The sequence below is a fragment of the Sphaerodactylus townsendi genome, linkage group LG14 (genome assembly GCF_021028975.2).
Source record: "Sphaerodactylus townsendi isolate TG3544 linkage group LG14, MPM_Stown_v2.3, whole genome shotgun sequence".
NCBI lineage: Eukaryota > Metazoa > Chordata > Lepidosauria > Squamata > Sphaerodactylidae > Sphaerodactylus > Sphaerodactylus townsendi.
The window spans coordinates 1322315-1347379 of record NC_059438.1 but is presented as its reverse complement, the minus strand read 5'-3'; the positions used below and the strand labels follow the sequence as shown (position 1 = coordinate 1347379).

General features: G+C 43.9%; 1 protein-coding gene across 3 annotated transcripts in view; it reads right to left on the bottom strand.

Annotated features, from left to right (window-relative positions):
• CDH11 (cadherin 11) overlaps nucleotides 1-25065 on the bottom strand; it is a 121467-nt gene that overhangs the window by 45724 nt on the left and 50678 nt on the right. The window contains exon 2 of one of the 3 annotated variants that reach the window (XM_048515281.1): nucleotides 24280-24400. The exons of 1 other annotated variant lie outside the window; for it this stretch is intronic. The gene's annotated coding sequence lies outside the window, so the exon portion shown is untranslated. The remainder of the gene's footprint in view (nucleotides 1-24279; nucleotides 24401-25065) is intronic. One more of the 3 variants, XM_048515282.1, reaches the window with a different exon arrangement.

The window sequence follows — 25065 nt, the reverse complement described above, 5'->3', positions numbered from 1 at the left end:
TTCCATGTTACACATTCAAGCTGCACAGTTTTGAAGAACATTCTACACCGATGATCACTTATGCATACGATATGCAACTTGCAATGCTGATTTAGTCACACACAAATATCACTTTAAAAAGGGATTTTAGTAATTCTATTTCTAACCAATGGAGCTTGTAGAATGTGTAATTTATTTACCTGTATCTAGTTTTTGCTCCCTTTGTTTGATTGTATTGGTGAAATTTTATGTTGTACACCGCCCAGAGCCCCCTGGGGATAGGGCGATATAGAAAACCAAATAAAAAATAAAAATAAATAAAATGCACATGTTACATAGGGAAACAATTCTCTAACAAAACAGAAAATGGTGTGAAAATAAAGAATCACAGGTTTGACTGCACAAGTAAAATGAAAATAAAAGTTTTTAATTTGAGACAGCCGGGGTGATAAATTCAAAAACATCTCTAGAATGAAATACTAGCCACAACTGGGAAGCAATATGAATTGTGCATGACAAGCAACAATATCCCAGATATTTTTTAACCTCTATTATATTTACATCACTCTTTTCTTTTATCATGAAATGTGCAATGGGGCTTTCTGGTGTTCTCTCATTAATGAATTCACTGGATGTGAAGCTTGACTAGCTTACAGTGGCATGCACCCTCCAACCAAACCAGATTCATTCATTACCACACCAAGAATACTTTATACTCACTGGATCCTCATTGGAGTAAAAGCAATGGGAGGAAAGGCAAGGGTGATGAATTTGATCATCATACCAATTGTGGTGTTTTGGATTTACTTCTGAGGAGATGTCATGGAATGTCTAACCTCAGTCAGGTGTGAAACTGTAGCCACTCCACAACCGGAAGTGTATCTGGGATGTCATGTGAGCATGCATTGACTGTGGAGTTATGTGCACAGCTAGAGCCTTCAGTATCAGCAATGGCAGGAGTAGGTTGAGATGTGTCATCTGTTCCCTTCCTTGTCCTGATGAATTCATTTTTTGGATTATTCTCAGGGTCAGTCCCTGTTAGCAGATGAGGCAGGGGTCAAACTGGGATCCAGGTGAGAGTGGTGAGACCAGAGATGCATTAATGCGGGGTGGGTGGGTTGTGTTTGTGTAAATATATGATTACGTTTTTAATATATATATTAAATCAGCCATAATATATATATACACATATACATATACATATACATATACATATACATACACACATATATACACACACACACATATACACACATATATACACACACACATATATATATATACATATATACATACACACACACACACACATATATACACACATACATATACATATACACACATACATATATATACACACACATACATATACATATACACACATACATATACAAATATACATGGAAAAAATGGCTGTTTTGAAAGGCGTGCTTTGTGTCATTAACCTGTTGAGGTCCCTTCCCAAATCCTGCCCTTCCCAGGCTCCACCTCCAAATATTCAGGTATATCCCACTTGGAGTTGACAACCTTGTGTCCCCAGCAGGGCCCTCATTGCTTCCTCAGACCCCTATATAACTGTACAAGTTTCATGTGTTTCTGCATAAAACTGTGAAAGGATTAGAGGGTTTTTTTTAAAATAGTCTTCTTTCCCCCATAAAGATCTCTTGGGGCAGTTTGAAAAAAAATCCTATTCTGTGCAATTTAAGAAATGCAAAACTTAATGCCGCGCATTTAAAAAATTATCTCTCTTGGTTTCGTGCTGAATAAACACTTAAACCCGGTAATCCCCAGCTGTTCCTGAAAATAGCTTTTCATAGTCGCTTTTCCCCCTGTGGATATTCTGTATACTGAACTGGCAAAATAAGGGCCAATTTTCAATGCTGCATTCTCCAGATGCATGAGGCCTCTTGGCGACTCTCATGAATAGATACTAGTCTGTCAACTGATGAAAAAAATTTGTGTTGATTAATTGTCTGTCTTTTAACAGACTCTTTGCATGGGGGTCTAATAGCTGAAGAGAAACACACACGACATGCAGTAGGTCCCAGATTCCATCCCTATGGGCTGCAGTTTATAATGGGAAGCATGACTGGGAATGATACTGGGAAGCATGACTGGGAATGATACTGAACTGACCATGGACAGTTGCTGCCAGACAATATAAGGCCAGATGCAAAACAGAAGGTTGGCTGGTTCAGCAGAAGTTGTGTCTTCATATCATCAGGTATGTCGGGGGCTCCGTGACAGAGAAAATATTCTGCATGCAGAAAGTCTTGGGTCCCAAGTTAATGAATTTTGAGTAGGACTTGTTAGGAAACACCTTTTTCTTCTTGAATGCCTGGAGTGTCACAATTAGTCAGAGTAGACAGTCCTGAACTATGTGAATGGTGTAAGGGAACTCAGTAGGTAATGGAATAATTGTCAACATATTGGTATGTAATCCAAACCCAATGGGTGATACTGAAAGATGATTTAAGTCAATAAATATAAGACCACAGAAACAGGAGTGGGGCAATGGGGTTCAAATACGAAATCAGCCATAAAACTCTCCAGGTGCTCTTGGGCGGTTGTGAGGCAAAACTGAAGGAAAAACACAGAGGTAGGATCCAACCAGATTTTTACTTAATCTTGCCTAATTTTCCACCTTGCTAATTCTTATCCCAATTGGCTTTTGCCTTTGAAAATCCAGTGACCGTTGTCCCCAGCACAGCTCGTTCTTTTCCAGAGGTGGAGTGAGGGGAAACTACGTATGGGGTGCGCACACTCACCCTGTGCCCCCACCATGGTGTCGCCTGCCCCGCCCCGCCCTGGAATGCCGCCACCATGCCCCCTCAATGGCCTGGCCACACCTCTGCAGCTGCTCTGCCCAGGACGTTGCGCCCCCTGCTCCGTGGGCACTACACCATTGTTCTTTTCCTTCCTTCCTTCCTTCCTTCCTTCCTTCCTTCCTTCCTTCCTTCCTTCCTTCCTTCCTTCCTTCCTTCCTTCCTTCCTTCCTTCCTTCCTTCCTTCCTTCCTTGCCAAAGGGGACCTTTCATTTACCACCAGCAGAAAAGCTGGTTGATTCTAACCTCATATATACCACCCTAATCTCCTTGAAAGAGAGATAGCATAAGAAATGCATAGCTTTTACAACACGTCTGCTGTTATCCAAAGGTTCATTTGGGGTCAGTCTTCTTAAAAGTCTCTTCATGCATGTGAACATGAAATCAATATGCAAATGAATCTACAAAACCAACAGCAAAAAGAACTGAAACGACATAAAAGAATATAAAAAAAGAACAGAAATAGGAAACATCTGCTCCTCCCTAATTCTGTTTCTCCAATTTGAATTTAATTTGTAGCCATTCAAAGGAAGCAAAATTGCCATATAAAGTACCTAGCTCCTGCAGAATTTTAAAGGGTACAGAAAACAAAACAGAATGAACATGGAATAACATAGAAAAGGGTTTCAGAGAGGTTTAAACAAAAAGATTTTGGGAATGAGAAATGGTAGCAGAGAGAGAGAGAGAGTTCTACATCCCTTTTCAGCCTCTGCGGAGTGAATTTCAGATAAATGTGGCATAGATTGTCTACTTTTTCCTTTTAAAGCATAAATTCTACAGGGAAACAGTCGGCATATCATTATTAAGGAACACAGTGATGGATTGTGTTATTTGAAATAATAACTGGTATCCTGGAGGTGTTTATTTTAAATAATTATTGTGTACTTGTGCAACTTGAGAACTAAGTGGGGAAAATCCCAAATTTACTGAGCCTTCAAAATCCATTATCACCAGAACTACTACCCAGCTGAATTCTAGTACCATTGCTACAATATCAGTAGGTGGATGGAGACAGGACACTGGGAGGAGAGGAATCACAGCCAAGAAACTTCAATTATTCTAAGAAGTTCATATTTGAAGTAAGCTCTGAATACTTTTAATTACATAGAAAGAGGTCAACATTAACTTTGGAACCCCACTCCACACTTCATTTTATGGTCTTATCTTTAAACAAAATGTATTTCTGAGAAATTCCATGGTCAAATAGCAGGGTAATTTAAGTGTACAAACATTTATAGACTTGAAATCTTAACTGGTAAATGGACAGGTTGCAGAATCAGCTACTCTTCATAATTACTTTTAGGTAGCAGAGAGTATGCATGGTTTTGTCCTCACGACAATTCTAGGAGGAAAGTTAAGCTGAGAGAGACTGTCTGAAAGTTATCCAGCTGCCTACCATTGTTACGATAAATCTCTGGATGCTTCTGAATACTTCCCTGATTGGAAGATCATTTGAACAGATATCATTGTTAGGAAGCACAATGGAAGTACAGATTGTATCGACTATGTTTGAAACATGTATAAAATCCACACACAAATGCACATTATGTACATACCCACACAAAGTGTTCATAGATATTTGCAGTGGATTATCATAAAGATGCAGTAGCGTATCTACGGGGTGGAGGGAGAGTCTCAAGCCCCAGGTTCCACATCTGGAGGGTGTATTTTGTGGCATACCCTCCCCTCCACACCACCCTGGTCAGAACTCCTTGTTTGAAAATGCAATTGAAGGCTGTTGAACAGGGCCCACCCATGTGGAGATGGGAGGAGCAAGGGCCCGTCTGAGCCCTGCTTAGGTGAAATTGATTGGAAAGGTTGGCATGGGAGGTAGACCTTGAATTTATTTATTCCCGTTTTCACCACATGGCAACTCAATGTGTTAAATAACATTGTTCTCCCCTCTTTCTTTTCCTCAAAACAAGTCTCTGCATTATTTAAGGCTGAGAGTGACTCTTAGGTATCTCACTGAAATTAGCTGAACTTTAACATGATTAACTGTGAATGGAATCTGCTCTCTATATCCAAAGAGCTAAATATTGGTGCTTTCACAACAGAACACCAAATTCCCACACTGCTCATTTCCCAGTAAATTGAGGATACACTAAGCACGCTGAAGCACACACTCACAGAATGTTTACCTATTAAGTGGGGTTTAATTAAACTCTGCTGAATTAATTGCTTCTTCACAGTTAGGTGCAGCCACCTTTTTTCTGATCACACAGCTTGCACATTTTACAAATGTGGTTCTCCCGCACAGCCAAATCAAAGATATTGTCACCATCTCCTCCTTTGAAACGAGTTTATTTCATGCTGGAAAGCATTAAATGTGCAGTATATTTATGAAAGGTCGCAAACAAAAGTGAAAATGTCTAGTAACGTAGGAAAAGTTTGTACTTTTCCCCACACTATGTAACCTGGTCAGAACTCCTGGATACCTACTGAAGAAGCACCATGTGACCTCTGAGTCTCCTACTGTTACACTCTAACAATGCACACCTGAGCAGCACTGGTGGTAGAAAGTGCCATCAAGTTACAGTTGAATTAGGGCAACCTTGTGGGGGTTTCAAGGTGAGAAATCTAAATAGAAATGGTTTGTCATTGTCAGCCTAGACTTCCTTGGTAGTCTCCATTTCAAGTATTAAAAAGGGCTGACCCTGTTTAGCTTGCAAGAGCTGACAAGATCAGGTAGGCCTTTGTATTTTAGGACTGCATCTCCCCATGTTGCTCATGGAGGACACCTTGTTCTTCTGGTGGTAACCTTCTGGTAGCCCCTGGCCTCAAGAACTTTTGGCTGGCCTCAACCAGAGATGAGGTCTTTGGGGCCCTGGCCCCAGCCTGGAGGGACTCTCTGCCAGTTGACATCAGAATCTTGCAGGAGCTTGACAAGTTATGCAGAACCTGCAAGATAGAGATGTTCCACCAAATCTTTGGTTGAGATAGCCATGGTCTGTTCCATCTTGCTGACCTCCCAACATTACTCCCTTTTCTTCCCTCTCCTGATAATTAGTGACTGGATTTATAATGGGACAGGGTTGATGATTGATTTGATGCTGCATTGGGTCCTATGGATACCTGATTAGACGCCATAAAATGAATATTGTATTTTAAAGTTTTAATGTTACTGAAATATTATTTTATGACTTTAATGTCATTAAATTATGTGTGTACGTTGTCCTATGCCTGGCCTTGACTGGGAAAGGGTGGAGTATTAAACTTAATAAAATAAATAAAAATAAACAGCCTTGGCTGTCAAGATCAGGCTCCTAATCATCATGACATCCTTTGTTCACTTACTTCAATTGACTAAGAAGAGTCTAACTCAGTTAATACTATCAAAGATGTGTTGGATGAATCAAGATTTTAGGATCGTGAAAAAATTGTTCCCAATTATGGTAGCCTGTTTGGCACCTTAGTTGGGTACCCAAAAGGTTAGGGGAAACAAAATCAAATTAAACAATGAGATATATTTATTACAAAGTGCACATGAATCTAGATATTAAAAACAAGGTCTCAAAATAACTAGGAATAAAACAAGGAAAAAAACAGATATATAAGCCCAAAAAAAGAAATTAAAACTAAAGGCCCAGATATGTATATGGAACTTGAGCGTAGGCTTGAGCACTAATACAAAGTATCAGTAAATTTTTATTTTTTTAAAAAAAAACACCTTGGTAAAGCTGAATAAAACTAATATTTGTTGGCTTTGTTCAACTGTGACCAAAAATATTTGGGTTAAAAAAACCACAAACCTGAAATTTCTCAGTTCTCCCCACTCTATTTCCCAAATCCTCAGGCTCCACTCAATACTGCTATCCTAGTGTGAAAAGTAAACATATCTCACAAACTCAGCTTCATAAAAATTCACAAATCTGGGTGTGGGAGAGGGGAGTAACAGACCCAGCGGGCAAACGCCTTGAACCAGGTTCTCTTTTATCATTTTGTTTATGCTGCAAGGAAGCAGCAAAACCAGCAGTCATGGCTGGGTTATTGGCTTGGCTGCACCGGAGCACAACAGAATCTTTGTTTGACTCTACTTGGTGTTTTTAAACATTGTGAATTCATTGAATGGGAGGCTGCTTCCTGTAAGGGCTTCTCTTTCTTTTCTGTTTATCAGCAGGACGGGAAAGGGGGGAAAGAGCCCTTCTGAAAAATTCAAAGGAGGAGAGAGACTTGTAAACATTATTGCAACCTCTCAATGCTGAAATATGCCAGCGCTCAGTACAATGTCTCTCTGCTGTGCACACAATCCTTTAGGTATCATTGATAACTATGGTAGGCAAACAATCCAAAGAACAATTTTAGTGACTGACAAAACATTTTAAGCACCCTTTCCTGAAACTGTGTGATAGAGTTATATGACAGCTAATTAAACAAAGCTAGTTAAAGCTGTGAGCAGGGGGCTCAGGATAGCAGGATCAGCCCTGCATGGGGATGGAAACCACCAAGTAAATCCATGGTTATTATGCAGGCAAACTACCCCTTCTCGTCTCTCCCTTTGAAAACCCTACGTGGTCACCATAAGTCAGTTGTGCCCTGATGTTAGCAGAGGGAGGTGAGTGAAAAAAAGGTGTGCCTCCATGCAAAGGTGCTCACTGGCCATGAGGTGCCAAGCCATGCAACAAGTTCATTTACCTCGCCTGCAACGCGGTTTACATATGCTATGCGGAAAGGGTCTGAGAGAGTGACCCTGTCTGCACAGTACAAATAAAACATCTTGCAGACATTTTTGAAAAGATCCGTTTTGACTTTTTTTGGCAACAACTACTAACACTGGTGGCTTTAAAAGAGGATCGGACAAATATATGGAGAAGGAGAGGACTCTCAGTAACTACTAGCCAAATTCACTAAAGGCAGACTCGCTAATTAGAGGCGTAGCATTGCACAACACCAGGCTGGGTTACTGTTTCCGTGCCCTCCTTACAGACTTGCTGGAAGCATCTGATTGGTCATTGCACTATGTTCAAGTAGAGCTTGTCTTATGTTCTTAATTGGTTACGTGCATAAATTAAACAAATTATACCTCATCTAATGTACTTATGCCAGACATTGTTATAGTCATTATGAGATTTAACACCATTGTCGGTTTTAATGCGGCACACACTCAGGGCTTTCTTCAGCTGAATAATGGCTTCCCTCTGTATTGCTGATGGCAGTGAATGGAACTGCTAGCGCCAAGTGGGGAAATACCTGGAGATTTTGGGGCTGGAGCCTGATCAGGGTGGGGGTTGGAGAGGGGCAGAACTTCAGTGGGTTACAATGCCATAGAGTCCAACTTCTGAAGTGGCCATTTCTCCAGGGGAACTGATCTCTGTTGCCTGGAGATTAGTTGCAATCTTGGGAGATTTCTAGCCAGCACCTGAAGGTCAGGAACCCTAGCAGTGGGTCATCTTAAAACCAAAATCATGGTCCTGTTCCCCAAATAATTCCAAAGCTGGGGCTGTGTGCCAAAGCCTGAAAGACTCCATCCATCTTCAAAACATTTAAATAAAAAGAAGGAACCTGGAAGAACCAATCATAATGATTCAGAACTAAGACTGCAATAGGTCAGATCAGCAGTGCATGGGCACAGTGCATGGGCACACTGTCATTGGACACAGGCAGCATGAATGAAGCATAGGAAAATAAGACATGTTATCCCTCCTTGTACAGGTAGTCCCAAGTGCAAGCACTGGGTCATTACTAGGGTTGGCGGTTCGGCCCCTCCCGAACGGCAAATCAGGCCGAGATCAGCCAGTTCGGAGGGGGTCGGAGGGCCGAGGAGCCGAGCCTGCCCCCTCCTCACTAAACGCAATCCGAAGTTGGCCCTTCCCCCGAGCCAGCGGCTTCTCCGAGCCAGCCTGGGGAAAATAAAATTTAACTCCTTCTGGCCCAGCTCCGCCTCCTGGCAGAAGCTTGGGACGAGCGGAGCTTCCAAGTAAGCTTGGGACGAGCAGCTTCAAAGTAAAAAAACAAAAACAAACTCCCTACTCCGCCCGCCAATAGCGCCACTCCCCCACCCCACTCCCGCCAAGTCCACCACAAGCACCCCACCCCCACCCAGCCTCTTCATTTCCCCACCCAACCCGCGCCTTGAAAGTCCCCTAAGACCCCGAACTCCCCATTGTACGCTTCCTGGCAAGTGGCGGTTGGGATGAGTGGGGACTTCAAACTACAAAAATAACAAACCCACAGATTGGTACCCACCACGTCTCCCACCCAATGAGACCCCACGTACCCACAGTGTTAATGGGCCTTTCGACAATTACCGTAAGCCCAGCTGGGCTACTTGAGGGAAATGGCGGGTTCCTTCCCGGCAGGCGATACAGCGCCCAGCAGCCGCGCTGCCATGAGCCTTTCCCCACTTACCCGTAAGCCCGGCTACTTCGCCGAGAGTAGCGGCGGGGTTCCTCTCCTCCCACGGCAGAGGCACAAGCGCAGCCGCCCGCCCGCTGCCTGAGCCTTTCCCCCCCACTTACCCGTGGCCCAGCTGCTCCCGGGGAGGCAGCTGGGTTCCTTCTCCTCCCTCCCCGCGGCAGAAGCGTACACGGCGCCAGCCCGCCCCGGCTGCGCTGGGCCTTTCCCTACTTACAGTAAGCCCGGCAGCTGCTTGAGAGAGTGGCGCGGGGGGTTCCTCCTCCTTGACGGCAGGCGGCAGCCACAATGCGCAGCTGCCCGCCGCTGCCGCTGGGCTCTTTCCCCACTTACCGTGAAGCCCGGCGCTGGCCACTTCTGAGGAGAGTAGCGCGGGGTTCCTCCCTCCCTCCCCAGAGGCAGAGGCCACAGCGCCAGCGCCCCCCGCTGCCGCTGAACCTTTCCCCACTTACCCGTAAGCCCAGCTGCCCGGGAAGAGTAGCGGGGTCCCTCCCTCCGGCAGGGGCAGCCACAGCGCAGCACGCCCCGCCGCTGCCGCTGGGCCTTTCCCCACTTACCGTGAAGCTCCCTTCGCTGCTTGAGGAGAGAGTAGCGGCGGGGTTCCTCCTCCCTCCTCCACGGCAGGGCGCCGTTTGTGCCGCTGCCGCTGCCTCTCACTTATCAGAAGTCCCCGCCACTTGAGGAGAGAGTAGCGTTCCTCCTCCTCTCATCGCAGGGCGCCACAGCCTGCCGCTGGGCCTTTCCCCACTTACGTAGCCCGCTGGCCACTGAGGGAGAGTAGCTGGGTTCCTCCTCCTCCCCACTGCAGGCGGCCACAGCGCAGTCGCAGCCCACCGCTGCCGGGCTTGTCGTGCCCCCTCAGCCCAGCGGCATCCCAGAAGCTTCTTCCTGAACGGCGCTTTTGGCTGACGAATTCTCGCACAGGCCAGCTGTCGGGGTGCGAGTGTGGAGGAACGCCTTCTGGACGCTAAGCCTGGGATGCCGCGGCGCTGAGAACGCTTAGCGCCCGAGGCATAGGGGGGGATGGAAGGGAAGTGGGAAAAGCCCACTGTCCACAGAGCTTCTCCCGCACTCCAGTGGAAGGCAAGGACAGCACAGTAAGGCTGGAAGAAAAAAAAGTGCTGGGGAAAAAGAAACAAAGCAGAGAATCCACATCCCCAATGTTAGAAATGTGGCAAAACAACACTTTAACTGAAGAAAAAATCCCAACTACTTTAACTGAACAACTAACTAAAAACTTTAATAAATTTATGTTAGTGAATTCCACCTGCCTGGGAGTTTCTTTACCACAGTGCCAGCAAAAACATGGTTAAAAAAAGCATGGATCCTCCAAGTGATCCGCATGGTTTTCACTTGGTCACCCAAAATCACCACCACAACATGGCACAAGATCGCTTAGACACATGTCTGAACAAAGCAGTCACACATCCCATGCTTCATGGCCCAACAGTGCCGCAAGAAAACATGGAGTTAAAGCAGGCATGGATCCTCAAGGATCCGCATGGTTTTTTCACTTGGTCACCCAAAATCCACCACCACATCATGGCACAAGTCCTTAGGGACACATGTTCTGCACTGTAAAGCAGTCACACATCCCACGCTTCATGGCCCAACAGATTGCCCCAAAAGAAACATGATCAAAAAGAATGGATCCTCACCGCATCCTAATGATTTTTTTCTCTTGGTCACCCAAAATCACACAAACATCACACAGTAGCACAAAAATCTGTTTAAAAAGCAAGGTTCCCTCAAGGATCCTTTGGCCCCCCCTCGAACAACCAAACTGCACCAAACCCTGGGGGGGTATGATCATGTAGAAAGTCTCCAGTAGATGATACCCTGGAAATTTTGGTGTCTCTGGCTTTAAAAAAATGTATTGTAATGAAGGCTTTAAAAAAAAAATGGTTTGCATTTTTTCATCCCCCCTCCCTCGACATTGGGTGATAATGGACCACCTTGTTTGTGGGTCCATAACTTGGGCAGAGCCCCCCTGAACCAAGCTGCACCCCAAACATGGGGGTGTATGATCAGAATAAGCGTCTGGGAGAAGAACCCTGAAAGTTTGGTGATGATACCTTTAAAAATGCGCCCTCTGCAGAGCACCCCAGGAATTCCCCCATTGAAAGCAATTGAAAAAATTCAATGCCAAAACCACAGAATCTTAGGCAAAATCCTTAAGGGGTGCCTGTAGGGAGCGCATTTTTAAAGGTAGAATGCATGAAAATTGTAGGATATCTTCAGAATACTGTTCTGATCATGCACCCCAAGTTTGGTACAGTTTGGTTCAGGGGGGGCCCATAGTTATGGACCCTCAAAGATAGCCCCTATATTCCCCATTGGCTTCCATTGACAACAATGGAATATGGAAGACTATCTTTGAGGGTCCATAACATGGGCCCCCCTGAACCAAACTGCACCAAACTTGGGGTGCATAATCAGAACAGTATTCTGAAGATACCCTGAAATTTTCATGCCAATATCTTCAAAAATGCGCCCCCTGCAGGCCAAAACAGGGAAAAACATCAAAAAAAATAAAAACGAACCCGAGAATCTCGGAAATTCGGGTGTATCCGAGCCTGGCAGGCTCAGATATGGGGGGATCCGACCCCATACATCCGAACTGGACCCGAATCCGAACCGGGGCCGAATTTTTTTCCCATTTACCAACCCTAGATTACTAACCCATGGAACGACATCACATCCCAATGTTTTCTTGGCAGACTTTGTTCACAGAGGGGTTTGCTATTGCCTTCCCCAGTTATCTACACTTTACCTCCACAAGCTGGGTACTCATTTTACCAACCTCGGAAGGATGGATGGCTGAGTCACTCTTGAGCCAGGTGCCTGAAACAGACTTCCGTCAGGATCGCACTCAGGTTGCAAGCAGAGCTTTGACTGCAGTAGCAGAGTGCTGGACTAGATGGATTCTGGTCTGATCCAGCAGGCTAGTTCTTATGTTCTTATGCAGGACTGCAGCTTACCATTCCGTGCCACAGTGACCTTGGACCCTGCTTACAGAGATACCCTTATTCACTTCTTTATATATGTCACCATTCTGCCCCTCTTCATTGAAACTGTTTTGGTTGCTGATGCTGCTGAGTCATTTGTTTATTTTCTGCCAGCCTTCTGCCATTTATATGCAAATGATGCAAGAACAGGTGTCATTTTAAAGAGTGCAGTTTTGTTGAATTTGACTGATATGGCTGGGGGAGGGAGAAGATTTCATTTTCTTTTCAGTAATCTGGGAGAACAGATCTCACAGGGGGAAAAGAGGAGCTTCAAACTGAAACAATAAGGCCGTGACATTTGGAAGCATAGGGGGAAAAAATCATTTGTTGGGTTGCCAACTCTGGCATGGGAAATTCCTAGACATTTGAGGGAAGGTGGAGTTTAGGGAGTGGAGGGAGCACAGTGGGGATGTGATGACATAGAGTCTACCCTCTGAAGCGGCCATTTTGATCACAAGAACTAATGCATTTTGTCTGAAGATCAGTTGTAATTCTGGGCAAACTCCAAACCCCACCTACAGGTTGACCACAGTATTGCAGACTTATAAAACATGAACATAGCCCACCAGCCATGAACTGTGGCTTAGTAGTTGCTTTTCAATCTCATTAATGTGCAGGCAGGCTTCAAAAAAACCTCTGGACGTTTAGTGAGCATCTCGTGAGCAGCCAAATATAGTTGGGCTGTGTTCAGCTGGGTGGCTCACAAATTGTACAGGTCTTCTTGCGCAGTTCCTACATAATTTGGCTTCTACAGTCTGAGAAGGTACCTTCCAAGCAGCTTCTTTGTTTCTTCCATAGAATTAGAAAGATGGACTCTGTTGAAAATGTAGGAAACAAACCTTCATTATGAGATAGAAGGAATCATTTTTATTCAGGTACGTGAAATGTAGCAGGCAGCCACAGGCCAGTCATAATCTGTTATTGTTTCCCTGCAACCTTGTGCTATTAATTTTTCTTTTTAATGAACTGTCCAGTCTGGTTTAGCTAAGGGAACTATGATGGAGCTGCAGTATAAATGGTTTATGCTCTGCCTTTGTCAAAAAAACAAAACCAAAAACCTTTCCCCTACAGCACTAGAGTATAATTGAAAAGCTAGCGTTACAAGGAACAAACAGAATGGCTGCAAAGGCAAGATGTCAGAAATAAAGTGGGAGACTTAGGTTTTGGAAACTCATTCTTCTAGATTTCCACAGTTCCAAATTGTATATTTCTCTTTTCTTGTCCTTTGCTATTGTTCTATACTACTTTGCACAAATTAGTAAATCACACATGGGAAGCCTGTGGGAAGATGGATTTGTCCCAAGGACTTTGGGTGGGGTCTGGAGATCTCCCAGAATTCCAACTAATCTCCAGATGTCATAGATTGGTTCTCCTCCAGAAAATGGCTGCTTTGGAGGGCGGACTCTATGGCATTCCACTCCAATGACGTTCCTCCCCAGGATTTACCCCTAAATCGCCAGACTTTTTACAGGACAGAGTAGGCCAGGGGTAGGGAGCCTGCGGCTCTCCAGATGTTCAGGAACTACAATTCCCATCAGCCTCTGTCAGCATGGCCAATTGGCCATGCTGGTAGGGGCTGATGGGAATTGTAGGTCCTGAACATCTGGAGAGCCGCAGGTTCCCTACCCCTGGAGTAGGCAAACCTAACTGTGAGACACAGGGATTTGGATTTCAAGACCACATGCTAAATTTTAAGTCTGCCATGGGATCAGGTCTACCCTCTACTCGTGTTCTTTTTGTAGGGCAGGCAAGTATTAAGCTGCTTTGCCTCCAAATGGGTGGGAACCATGCAGTCTCTGAGCCTATCTGAGTTCATCCATACAGCAGGATTAGTTAACCCCTGGTAGTCAGGGCTAGTGCCTGCATGTTACCTAATGCCGTTAGAAATACTTCCTTGTAGTAGCAGAGAGAAAAGATTTTTCAGTATATCTTGGAGATCCCTCACACTTGCAGAGATTTCAGTTAACCCACTCTTCATAATCATTTGAGTACCAACTGATGCCATATGCTTGATAGGAGCTTAGCCATTAAAGACAGAAATCCCACAAAACCCCCTTCTCAAAGCTTTATGAACTAAAGAGCACCACACGTGTAGGGGAAGGGATAGGAAATAGGGTTGCCACCTCTGAGTTGGGAACTACCTGGAGATCTGAGGGATGGAACCTGTGAAGGGTGTGGTCTGTGGAGGGAAGAAACCTCAGTATCCTGCCCTAGGGTGCACCTTCCAAAGCAGCCATTTTCTCCAAGGAAACTGATCACTGTAAACTGGTGAAGAGTTGTAATTCAGGGAGCTCTCCAGCCACCACCTGGAGAATGGGCAACTCTAGTGCAAAAACAACTTATATTCTTACAAGAAGCCCTCATGTTACCTGAGTCATCTGCAGTACAATCCTAAACACAAGTATACCTTTCTGAGCTCACTGAAGTTCACTCATCTAGGAAGGGTGTAACTCTGCTTAGGACTGAACTGGTAGTTGCTGCCACTATCCATATCACTCTATGTTAAATGTGGAATCAACATGGGAGAATTGTTGTATACTGTGATTACAGCTCCCCGCAATAATAACACTGCTCTTCTTTGAAGGCCTGCTTATTCTGATGAAGAGTAGTTTCATGAGGGAGACACTAGAAGAGGAATTTGGGTTTATACCCCCCTTTCTCTCCTGTAAGGAGATTCAAAGGGGTTTACAATGTCCTTTCCCTCCCGCCCCCACAAACACCCTGTGTGGTGAGTGGGGCTGAGAGAGCTCGGAAGAGCTGTGACTTGCCCAAGGTCACCCAGCTGGTGTGTGTTGGAGTGCACAGGCTAATCTAGTTCCCCAGATAAGCTTCCACAGCTCAAGTGGCAGAGTGGGGAATCAAACCCAGTTCTCCAGATTAGAGTGCACCTGCTCTTAACCACTGCACAACTGCTCCTCCTCTACCATGTTGTCCTCATAGCAACGAAAGTTTGATCCAAGACACAACTGTGCAGAATTGGCAGGCAGACCACATTGATTTGGGGTGTCCCTCCAACATAGTTTGTCTTGTGATCAACATCTTGATCTTCTTGATCTTTGAAAAGAAAGATTTTCTGTAATGTATTGGCAATGACACAAAAGCAAACTTTCCAAGCCAAAAGAAAAAAGACATAACACTGTACAAAATGTTGCAACGACTTTTAGCACAGTCTCTGCTAATGATGCACCATCAAAACTGTCTGCTTGTTTATTCTTTTCATACATAATGAACACAGATGGCCTTTCTTCTTTTGTCTTAATTTAGGCCACTTGTATTATGATGCTTTCCTCAGTAACGTAAGTTTCTAAATCCTTATTTATATGCAAAGAAGTACGTAAATTCAGAAATCTCTACTAAATTCTGACTTCACTAATATTTCCGATTAGAAATTCATCCCTGCAAGCCTGAAAAATTGTCTAAATAATTAGTAAATTAATAAAGCCATAATAAGGCTCATCTAGGGAAATCAATAGCGATTCTTTCAGGACTCACGCATGCATGCATTATTATTATTTTGTATCAAATCCCAGTTCATCAGATGCTAAGTTAATGTTGGCCCCTCTATCTTAGTACTATAGAACTACAGCAAACCTAGCTTTCAGGAAGGCACACATCTTTCTAGAGGGAAATGCTCAAGAAATTGTTTTGTACAGCAATTCAGGATCTATATATGTGGCAGTGTGCTAAGTCAAACACAAATGTTGGTCATTTAGTAACATCTTCCAGTTAGATTATTACAGGCTTGTTATGCACAGCACAAATAAGATGTCCTGAGGACCTGAAAAAAACCATCTTGGGAAGAAATTCCGCATAGCTTTTTCCCCAAGATGTCCTCAGGACACCTTATTTCTGCTCAAGGCATCTTTTTTTGAGAACGCCTTAAGGTGCACCTTTTTCCTCCCAAAGTCATCTGAAAGATGTCTCCTGCTTGGCTGTATAGACTGCAGAGCTCAGGAGGCGCCTTATTTTCCCCACGCATTTTGCTCCCTGGTCAGTTTCACCCTCAGTTTGTGCCTGACAGTTCAGGTGAAGCTGAAGGGATTCTCCCTGCTGCCATTTGCTGAAGGTTGCCCCCAGGACAGTTGCTCAGCAGGCTCTGATCCTGGGTGCCTTTTCAGCTCAAAAGGTACATAGTTGTACTCAGCTCATGTTGCCAATTGTAATTGTTGGGGTTTACTGCTACGCATATGTGCTCCTGTGCATTGGTAAAACACTATGCAAAAAGAGTTTCGAGAGAACTATATGGACTGTCACATCTTAAACTGCTTTTCCAGAGATTTTTATCCATGTATTCAGGCAAACTGGCAATGCAGAAGAGACAAAAGAACTGAACAAAAGTGGTGGTAAGTTGTGCATACAGAATGCTCTGCACAAAGCAGCAATCCATAACTGTTCTCTATTGCATCAGTTCTACTTTAGAAAAAAAAAGATCAAGCCATTCAGAACTGCAAAACCCTGAGAAATATTTGGGAATTACAAATTCACAATCTTTCCTAACCAGACACATGTGAAGGTTTTTGATGTTTGTTTCTTGACATCTCCATTTCTGGTAGTTTCTGGTACATTTTTGACACAGTTGTCCATCTCAAATTATGACTTTCCACCTCACGGTTTTGACAGGTGAGTGCTGGATCCCACCTCCCAAAACCAGCGCCCCCCAAAATCCCCCAAGCTGGCTCTGGTACCACAAGGGAGGCTGTTGATTAAAAGCCCCCCCACATCCACCGCTATCAAGGGGCTGCCGCCACCAATGGCACCATCCACCACCTCTGGAGCAGATGAATAGAAGCCGCTCAAAAAAGACAAACAGCTGCCACCACACACAGGTCACCTGAAAAAAACCTGCAGCCCTGCCGCTTCCAATTTCACATGATTTTCCACATTGCAGGGTTGCCGTGCCCCTAACTCCAGCAATGTGGGAGGGGCAGCTCTATCAGCAAAGCCATAACATAGACAGTAAGAAGCGCCATGAAACGTGATGGAGCATTTCTTTTTGTACTTTGTCTTCATAGTAATCTGAAAACTTTGACTGTTCTTTGATGATTTAGATATTGAAATGAGACATTTACATTCTTGGATGAGCACAATAGGAGTGAAATCAGCTCAAACGAAAACAAAAAAATGAAACAGAGAACATAAGGGCCATATGGACACCCAGGTTTACATGACAATCAACAGAAGTGGTACTTGTTTGCTCTTCTTGGCATGGAAGCGATCGAAATTCTTAACAGAGTGGACATCTAAAATCACCCACTGGGGAGCTTTCTTTTGGAAATCATTACATCCACAGTTACTTCTACTGGCTTTCAAATTACCTAAGAAAATCAATGGGAAGCCTCTCAGAACTAGATACTCCTTGACTCAAAGTAGTACAGGTCTATCTTGTCAAGCACAAATAAGTTCTATCCTCTTGATATTCCCCAGAAAGAAATGTCATATGTGATGTCGAGTGTAATGTCAATTCTGGTGGCATCATGACACTCCAGAAATTTGTTCCTCCCTGAGTGACTTTAGAGCAAAATGTTCAATTTCTCCTAGAGGACTCGGATCCTAAATGTACTTATTTTGTTACTTGCTTTCAGAGGCTGCAGAGAAGTGTGGAAGGGAGGTTTTGTTTGTTTGTTTGTAGATATGGGTCTTATTTACACGTTGTGATTTTATTGTTCCAGACCTAGTCGAAGAGCAAGGGGGATTAAGAAAAGAAAAGAAATGTTCATCTCTTTCTTATCATCTGTATGATTTCTACCATTGAGATGTGTGAAATCTTAAAGAATGTCATGACATCACTGTGTGTGAAAAGTGCTGCCATAATGATGCCCCCACCCACCCATTGCTGTCTTGGTGAAGCAAAGAGGCCTAGGAGTGCCTGGAGTTTGGGGCAGGAGCTTCTCTGCCTCTCCCTAGGAAAATGGTACCCTAGTATCCACAAACAGAATCAGAGTTTTCCCTGTGCTACCACAAAGGCTTTAAGTATGTCTTTTTTTTTCAATTGGTAAACATAAATTTTCATAGGCAGTGCTGGGTATTTAAACTAGTTCAGAAAGAAGAAGTTCTAGGTCTTCGGTTAACCCCCCCCCCCCCTTCAAATAAACATTTCAAACATTGAATCAATTCTGAGATTTTTTTTTAAGAAGAAATGTATGCTTCCAATGATGTAGATTAGCTTACAATGTTCATCTTTAGAATGCTGGTTTTGCTTCAGAGTATTAAAGTTTCAATCTATTTAAATCCTAAGTAATACTATTTTAATAGGGGGGTAATCTTTAACAAAACCATGTCCTCTGTGTTTAGGGCTTAACAATACTAAACGTGTCCCACTTAAAGGCAATGCTGATGGATTTATGAGAGAATGTCCAGCTGGATCTGTTTCTTATTTCTTCCAGATAAGTTTATATCCTGAGATGTTTCCACATTTAGTAATAAGATTCATAAATTTGGGGCTCAATTTGGATCTTCTAAAAATATCAATGCATCGTCTACATACAATGCAATTTAAGTTGTTTATATTTGCTTTATTTCCTTAACGTTTTTCATCTGCATAGGCAGTTTGTTAAGCATAGGCAGTTGGTTAAGCAGTAATGGGGACATGGGGTCAACTCTGCATACTTGTTCTCAAATCACAAAGGGTTCTAATACCCATTAGTCATCGCTCACACTCTTGGTTCCATAGAGAACAATGAAATACTTTTAGCAAATTTCTAAGGTAGACCTGGTTTTTTTAATACAAAAAAAATCTATTGAATTTTGTCAAATGACATCCCCACATCCAGTGACAAGACCAAACACAAGGAAGACTTTTTTTCTATGCTATATACAAAGGACACTGACTTGGATGGTTGATCAGTCTTGCCAGATCTTGGAAACCAAGCAGGGCTGCACCTTGATAGTGCTTGGACAGGAGACCATCACAAAGAGAGTCCAAAGTTGGTATACAGAGGAATGCAATAGGAAATCACCTCTGTCTCTTACCTTGAAAACCCTTTGGGGTCAGTATAAGTCAGCTGCAATTCTTCACTAGGGTTGGAGATTCGGACGGTCCAAATCCAAGTTTGGACAGAATCTGCACTTATTCAGATGGATTCGGATGAGTTGGGTCCGAATCTGAGCTGACTAAATCACATAAATCACAAAAAATAAAAATGTGATTCAGCTGCTGATCCAAGTCCCATGGATTCGGATCAGCAGCCGAGATGCGTTTTTATTTTTTTTGTGTTTTTTCATGTTTCAGCCTGGAGGGGTGCATTTTTAGACATATCAGCACCAAAATGTCAGGGTATCGTCAGGAGACTGTCCTGATGACACCCCCAAAGTTTGGTGCCCCTATTCCCCATTCTTTCCAATGGGAGCTAAGGAGTTGGTGGCTACCCCTTTGAGAGTCCATAACTTTGTCCCCCCTGACCCAAACTGCACCAAACTTGGGGGTGTCATCAGAATAGTCTCCTGATGATACCCTGAAAGTTTGGTGCTGATATGTCTAAAAATGCATCCCCTGCAGCCACCCCCAGAAATTTGCCCAAGATTCTTTGTTCTGTAGTGACTTAGCTGCATTGCTGTCAACAGGGAATTTCTGGTGGAGGGCTGTGGGGTGCACATTTTTCAAGGTACAGTCACAAAATTTTCAGGATATCTTCAGGAGAGTCTCTGGATGACACCATCCAGGTTTGGGAAACTTTGCTTATGGGGGCAGTGGGAGATGGACCCTACTCTTCTGGGGGCTCATAACATTGAACCCCCTGAAGCAACAGTCACCAAACCTGGATGGTGTCATGAAGAGACTCTCCTGAAGACAACCTGAATGTTTTGTGGGTTTACCATGGGAAATGTGCACTCCACAGCCCTCCCACAGAAATTTCCCATTGGCTGCAGTGGAGCCAGCCAGCCACTGCAGAGCAAAGAATCTGGGGAAATTTCTTTGGGTGACTGTGAGGGGCACAGTTTTAGAGCTACTGTCATCAAAATTTCAGGATATCATGCGAGGACTGTCCTTAAGATACTCCCCAAGTTTGGTGAAGTTTGGTTCAGGGGGTCCAAAGTTATGGACTCCAAAACTGTAGCCCCCATCTCCTGTTAGCTCCCATTGGAAACAATGGGGGTGGGGCACCCCTTTTGGTGGTCAATAACTTTGCCCCCCCAAACCAAACTTCATAAAACTTGGGGAGAATCATCAGGACAGTCTCCGGATGACACCCTGAAAATTTGGTGCCACTAGCTTTAAAATTGCGCCCCCTGCAGGCCAAAATGTGTAAAACACAAAAAATTAAAAATAAAACAAACCCAAATTTTTCAGATTTACCCGAATTTTCGGGCATATCCAAATCGGCTATGATTCAGATTCAGGCATACAAATCATTTTATGCCCCAAAACATCCATATCCAAATTTTACCAAATGTTTTGAGTATCAACCAACCCTACTCTCCACTACCACAATTTAAATGAAAGTTTGGAATCACAGAAGAGGGAATTTGTACTGTGCTTGACAGATCCATGTGGGTTACATGGAGCTGACCTCTGGAGCATGTAGAGAGATGGTCTCCATACACTCCATAAATAATCCCATGACAGATCTCCACATGCCCATAATAACATGTTAATGTTATGCAGTTCCAAAGTTATCTAGGCTATGGACATGCTTGATTACTCAGAATTTAAACATAAACACCATTTGATGAGATGAGATACGTCAACCCTTTCCTAATCACCTTTACCCACTTGACCCAGCTGGAAAAAAAGGGGAATGGAGCAAGGTTACAAAGGGAAAGCAGTAGATACAGTAAGATTAACTACCTTCAACTGTTCTCCTCTAGAAAATAAGTTCTCACACCCAATCTGAACATTTCAAAGCAGAGAAGTATAGTTTGGTGTTCTCTGCCTTAACTACCAAAGAAACACTTTGAGAAAGACTTGAATGTGGCTGCAGATTACAGATCATGGACCAAAATTAAACCAGTGCCTGTCTCTTTAACGATCAAATCCATTTCACTGATGATGCTTGATAGTCTCTGCTGCAGTCTCTCTTTAACAGCAAATGAATGTCATATATATTCTCCAGTGCCGTGATTCTTTTTCAAAGGGATGTTGTAATGCACAGGCCATTTAGCTGCCAGAAATGAGATTATCAACACCAAGGACACTTTGAGCAGAAATAAAGCAGCTGTCAAGCAGAACGCAGGGCCGGATCTACATTTTATTTATGGTGAGGGGGGTGGGAAGTACAAAAATGATGCCTCCCCATATATTACAAACATATTTTTTTCTTTATACATATAGATCAGGAACTCCTTTTACATGATAGAATAAATTAGGTCGACCCCTGTGAATTGTTAATGAATAATTACAGTTTGACATTGATCTATAATTTCTGAATATTCCCTCAATCCCTCTTCACACATAAAACCCCAACCCAAGAAGAAAGTTTTGCTGCTAGAACACGGCCATACAGCCCGGAAACCACACAGCACCCAAGTGATTCCGGCCGTGAAAGCCTTCGACAATACAAAGTTTTTTCAGCCTAGCCTTTTCCCAGATATATAAAAAAATTACAGCACACATAATTTTTATGTGGGAAACACCAAACACCCCTCATGCCCCTTTGCAGCCTGATAAAGTACAGCCTAAGAAAAGCTTTAGTCGATCACGATGCATCTTTTCTATGCAATTGAGCTCCCCGCACTCCCTAGCAGCAGCCTAATCAGGAGAACAAACTGCAAGTGCTACAGAATGAGTCAACTTTTCCATGCAGTTGAGCTTCCCCCCACCTCCTCGAACCAACCTAATCAGGGCACCCAGTCATGCATGCTACAGAACAAGCCAACTCTTCCATGCAACTGAGCCTTCCCCACCTCATAGCAGCAGCCTAATCAGGGAAAGGGGGTGAATGTACCCCAAAAAGAGCTATCTCTTCTGGGAAACTGAGTGTCCTCACTTCCTGCCACCACCCCCTCTTGGCTAGATGCCCAGATTGCCTGCCCCACTCATCCCCCCCACCCCAGATCCATCCCTAGGAGAAAAACCTAATAAACACCATACCCTGCCTATAAAACAGTCTGAATGCATCAGCTAAGCAGAGTGCTTTAACTTCATAGGCATACTATATCATGAGCATCTCCATGGGAAGGGCATAACATCAAGCACCATAAAGAACGTGGTTGCTAACATGGTATTTGTTACAGTCAATATAGAACAGCATGTCTAAAATGTGAACACCCTTATTCCTCAAGAACTTGATAGAGGTCTTCTGAGTCTGCAAAGGGCAAGAGGGGGCTCTCTCCCCCGGTGTTACTTGCCTGGATCATCTAGGGAGGCACATTTGGCCACTCACCCCCTCCCTCCTCCCCATTCCGGCCAAAGAGGCAGATGGGCTCAGAGCTGAGCATGGACCTGTGCTGGACACAGGATGGGCAAACAGGCTGGGCCAGCGAAAGAGAGAGTATGTGAGTGGGCGAGTTACAGTCCGCCCCCCCCCCCCAAGCTGGGCTTCTAGAGCAGAGGTGGGCACAAGCCATGCAATTCTTCCAATGCCAGACAAGGTGAGTAGGGTGTTGCTGGCAGGGCTGGGTGAAGAACCCGAGCTGAACCAGGGGGTGGGGGGTAAGCAGCGCAGGGGCCCTCTAGCTTGCCTCCCTTGGCAGGTGAGGGGAGCAGCAGATTTGGAGCCTTCTCAGGCCTCTGGTGCCATCGGCCACCTGTCATCTGATCAGAGTGGCCTTCTGCCCCCAAGAAGGCCAGTGGGATGGGGGGGGGAGGGCAGGCAGGAAGTGGAGGCACTGCCCAGTCCTAGGCTTGATGGTGCCCTGCTGGGGGTAATAGAGACAATTTCCCTGCTTGCTCGGAGCAGTATGTACTGGAGATATGTCCCTGACAACATGTTGTTATTCTTTTAATCTCATCCCATAATCACTGGTGAAATTATTATTGAACTCAACTCCAAACAGATTTTCTAACAAGCGTTAACTTTCTCGATGTGACACCAGACAGACAAAAACCCTGTAGGTTGTACCTCCTGGGGAGTAGAAGCTCATCTCAAATGCTTTCCACTCTACATCCCCTAACAAAGCCTCCCACATTTTTATACATAATTATGTAATATTCATTCAGTCACACACATGGGAAATGTCACATTGAATTATTGGAAGAAGACATGTCCAAATATACATTTTCAGCAGTAACACTGAGAGGAAAAAAAATCTGCAGGGAGGACCAAAACAACGGAACTCCCAGGCTAGATTCACATAAAATGGCCTATTTATACTCTTTCCCCCTCCTCACTGTAGGCGTCCCTCATGTAATTCTTCTGGGTGGGCTCTTCGACATTGGATGACTTCTGAAGACATCTCATTGGACTGCAGTGGGAAGGGGGAGCAAGGAAAGTTCTATGCTGATGATGGAAAATTCCATCTGGACCCAACAGCCCATGCACAGGTAATGAGAGGGGGGAAACCCCTTTGATATAAAGGGACCAGGAAAATGTGCTCATTTCTGATGTATGTGTTAAGTGCTGTCAAGTCACTTCCAACTTATGGTGACCCTGTAATTTAATGACCTTCGAAACATCCCATCATGAACAGCCTCTCCCAGGTCTTGCAGTCTGAAGGCAATGGCTTCCTTTGAGTCAATCCATCTCACGTTGGGTCTCCCCTTTTTCTTTCTGCCTTCAACTTTTCCTAGCATTATTGTCTTTTCCAGTGAGTCTTGTTTTCTCATACTGTGATCAAGTATGATAGTCTCAGTTTGATCATATAAGTTTTTAGAAAGAGTTCAGGACCCAATTATTTGTCTTTTTGGTGGTCACCTTCAACACTATATTTCAAATGAAATCATTCTGTTTCTGATATGAGCACTAAGTATTATTTATTTAGACATTTATATCTCATTTTCCCCTAATTGGAACCCAAAGTGGATTATGTTCCCCTTTTTTACCCTAACAATAACAACCCAGTGAGGTATTCTAAGCAGAGATAGTGACTGGCCAAAGATTACCTGATGAGTTTCCACATAGCAGACTCTGGTCTGGTTCTGTAAGCACTGCAACACACTGGTTGCCAATACAGTCTATATTCTAATAATTTATATGTAAAATCACATTTGCAAGGGAAAGTTTTTTGTGGAATCTTACCTTTACCCACTGGACACCTGTTGCCAATTGAAGAAGCGTATTCTACCCATTTGAGCAAGCTTGTGGTGTCAAAAGATGTTTCCAGTTTGGTGCTGCCACAGATCCAAGATTACAACCCTTGCTTCAAAAACAGGAAGGAGGAAAAAAATGAAAAGAAGTGTGTTTGAAATCCGAAGTGACAATATATACGCAATAAAAAGAAGCAAGTCTTGAAAATTACCTCCTGGACCCCCAGGAGACTGCAGAAAAGGGAGAATATCTATATGCCAAAATTAGACTTAACAAGCGATCAATACAGATGTATTATTGGGGGGGGGTAACTTCCCATAATTAGAGTGCTGGCGGTCATGTCAATATCCCACCTGTTGCTCTTCAAGACACGCAGAATCTCATGAAAGAAAATGCACTCTGGGAACATTACCATGTGCAAGAGGTACCACAGGCGAAAAAATAAATTAAATCAAATAAAACACAGGCTCATCACTGGGAATCGACAGCCAATTAGGAGGTTCTAGTGGCTCCAGAATTTTTTCAGTGCTGCAAGGCAAATTAGAGTAACCAGGTTTGTTCTTTTATCTGAACTAAAGCCTTTACCTAAATCATCAAGAGCCAAACACAGTATGAGGCTTTTAAGACTGTACCATGGAGATCTGGTTCCAAATCTTTGCTCACGGCAAAACAGTATGCTGTGATGAACGTGGAGCTGTTGCCAACGATGGGAGCCATATGTTCTGTCTCCCTTCCTTAATATCCAGCCCCCACTTCCCACATGTTCCAATGTCACTG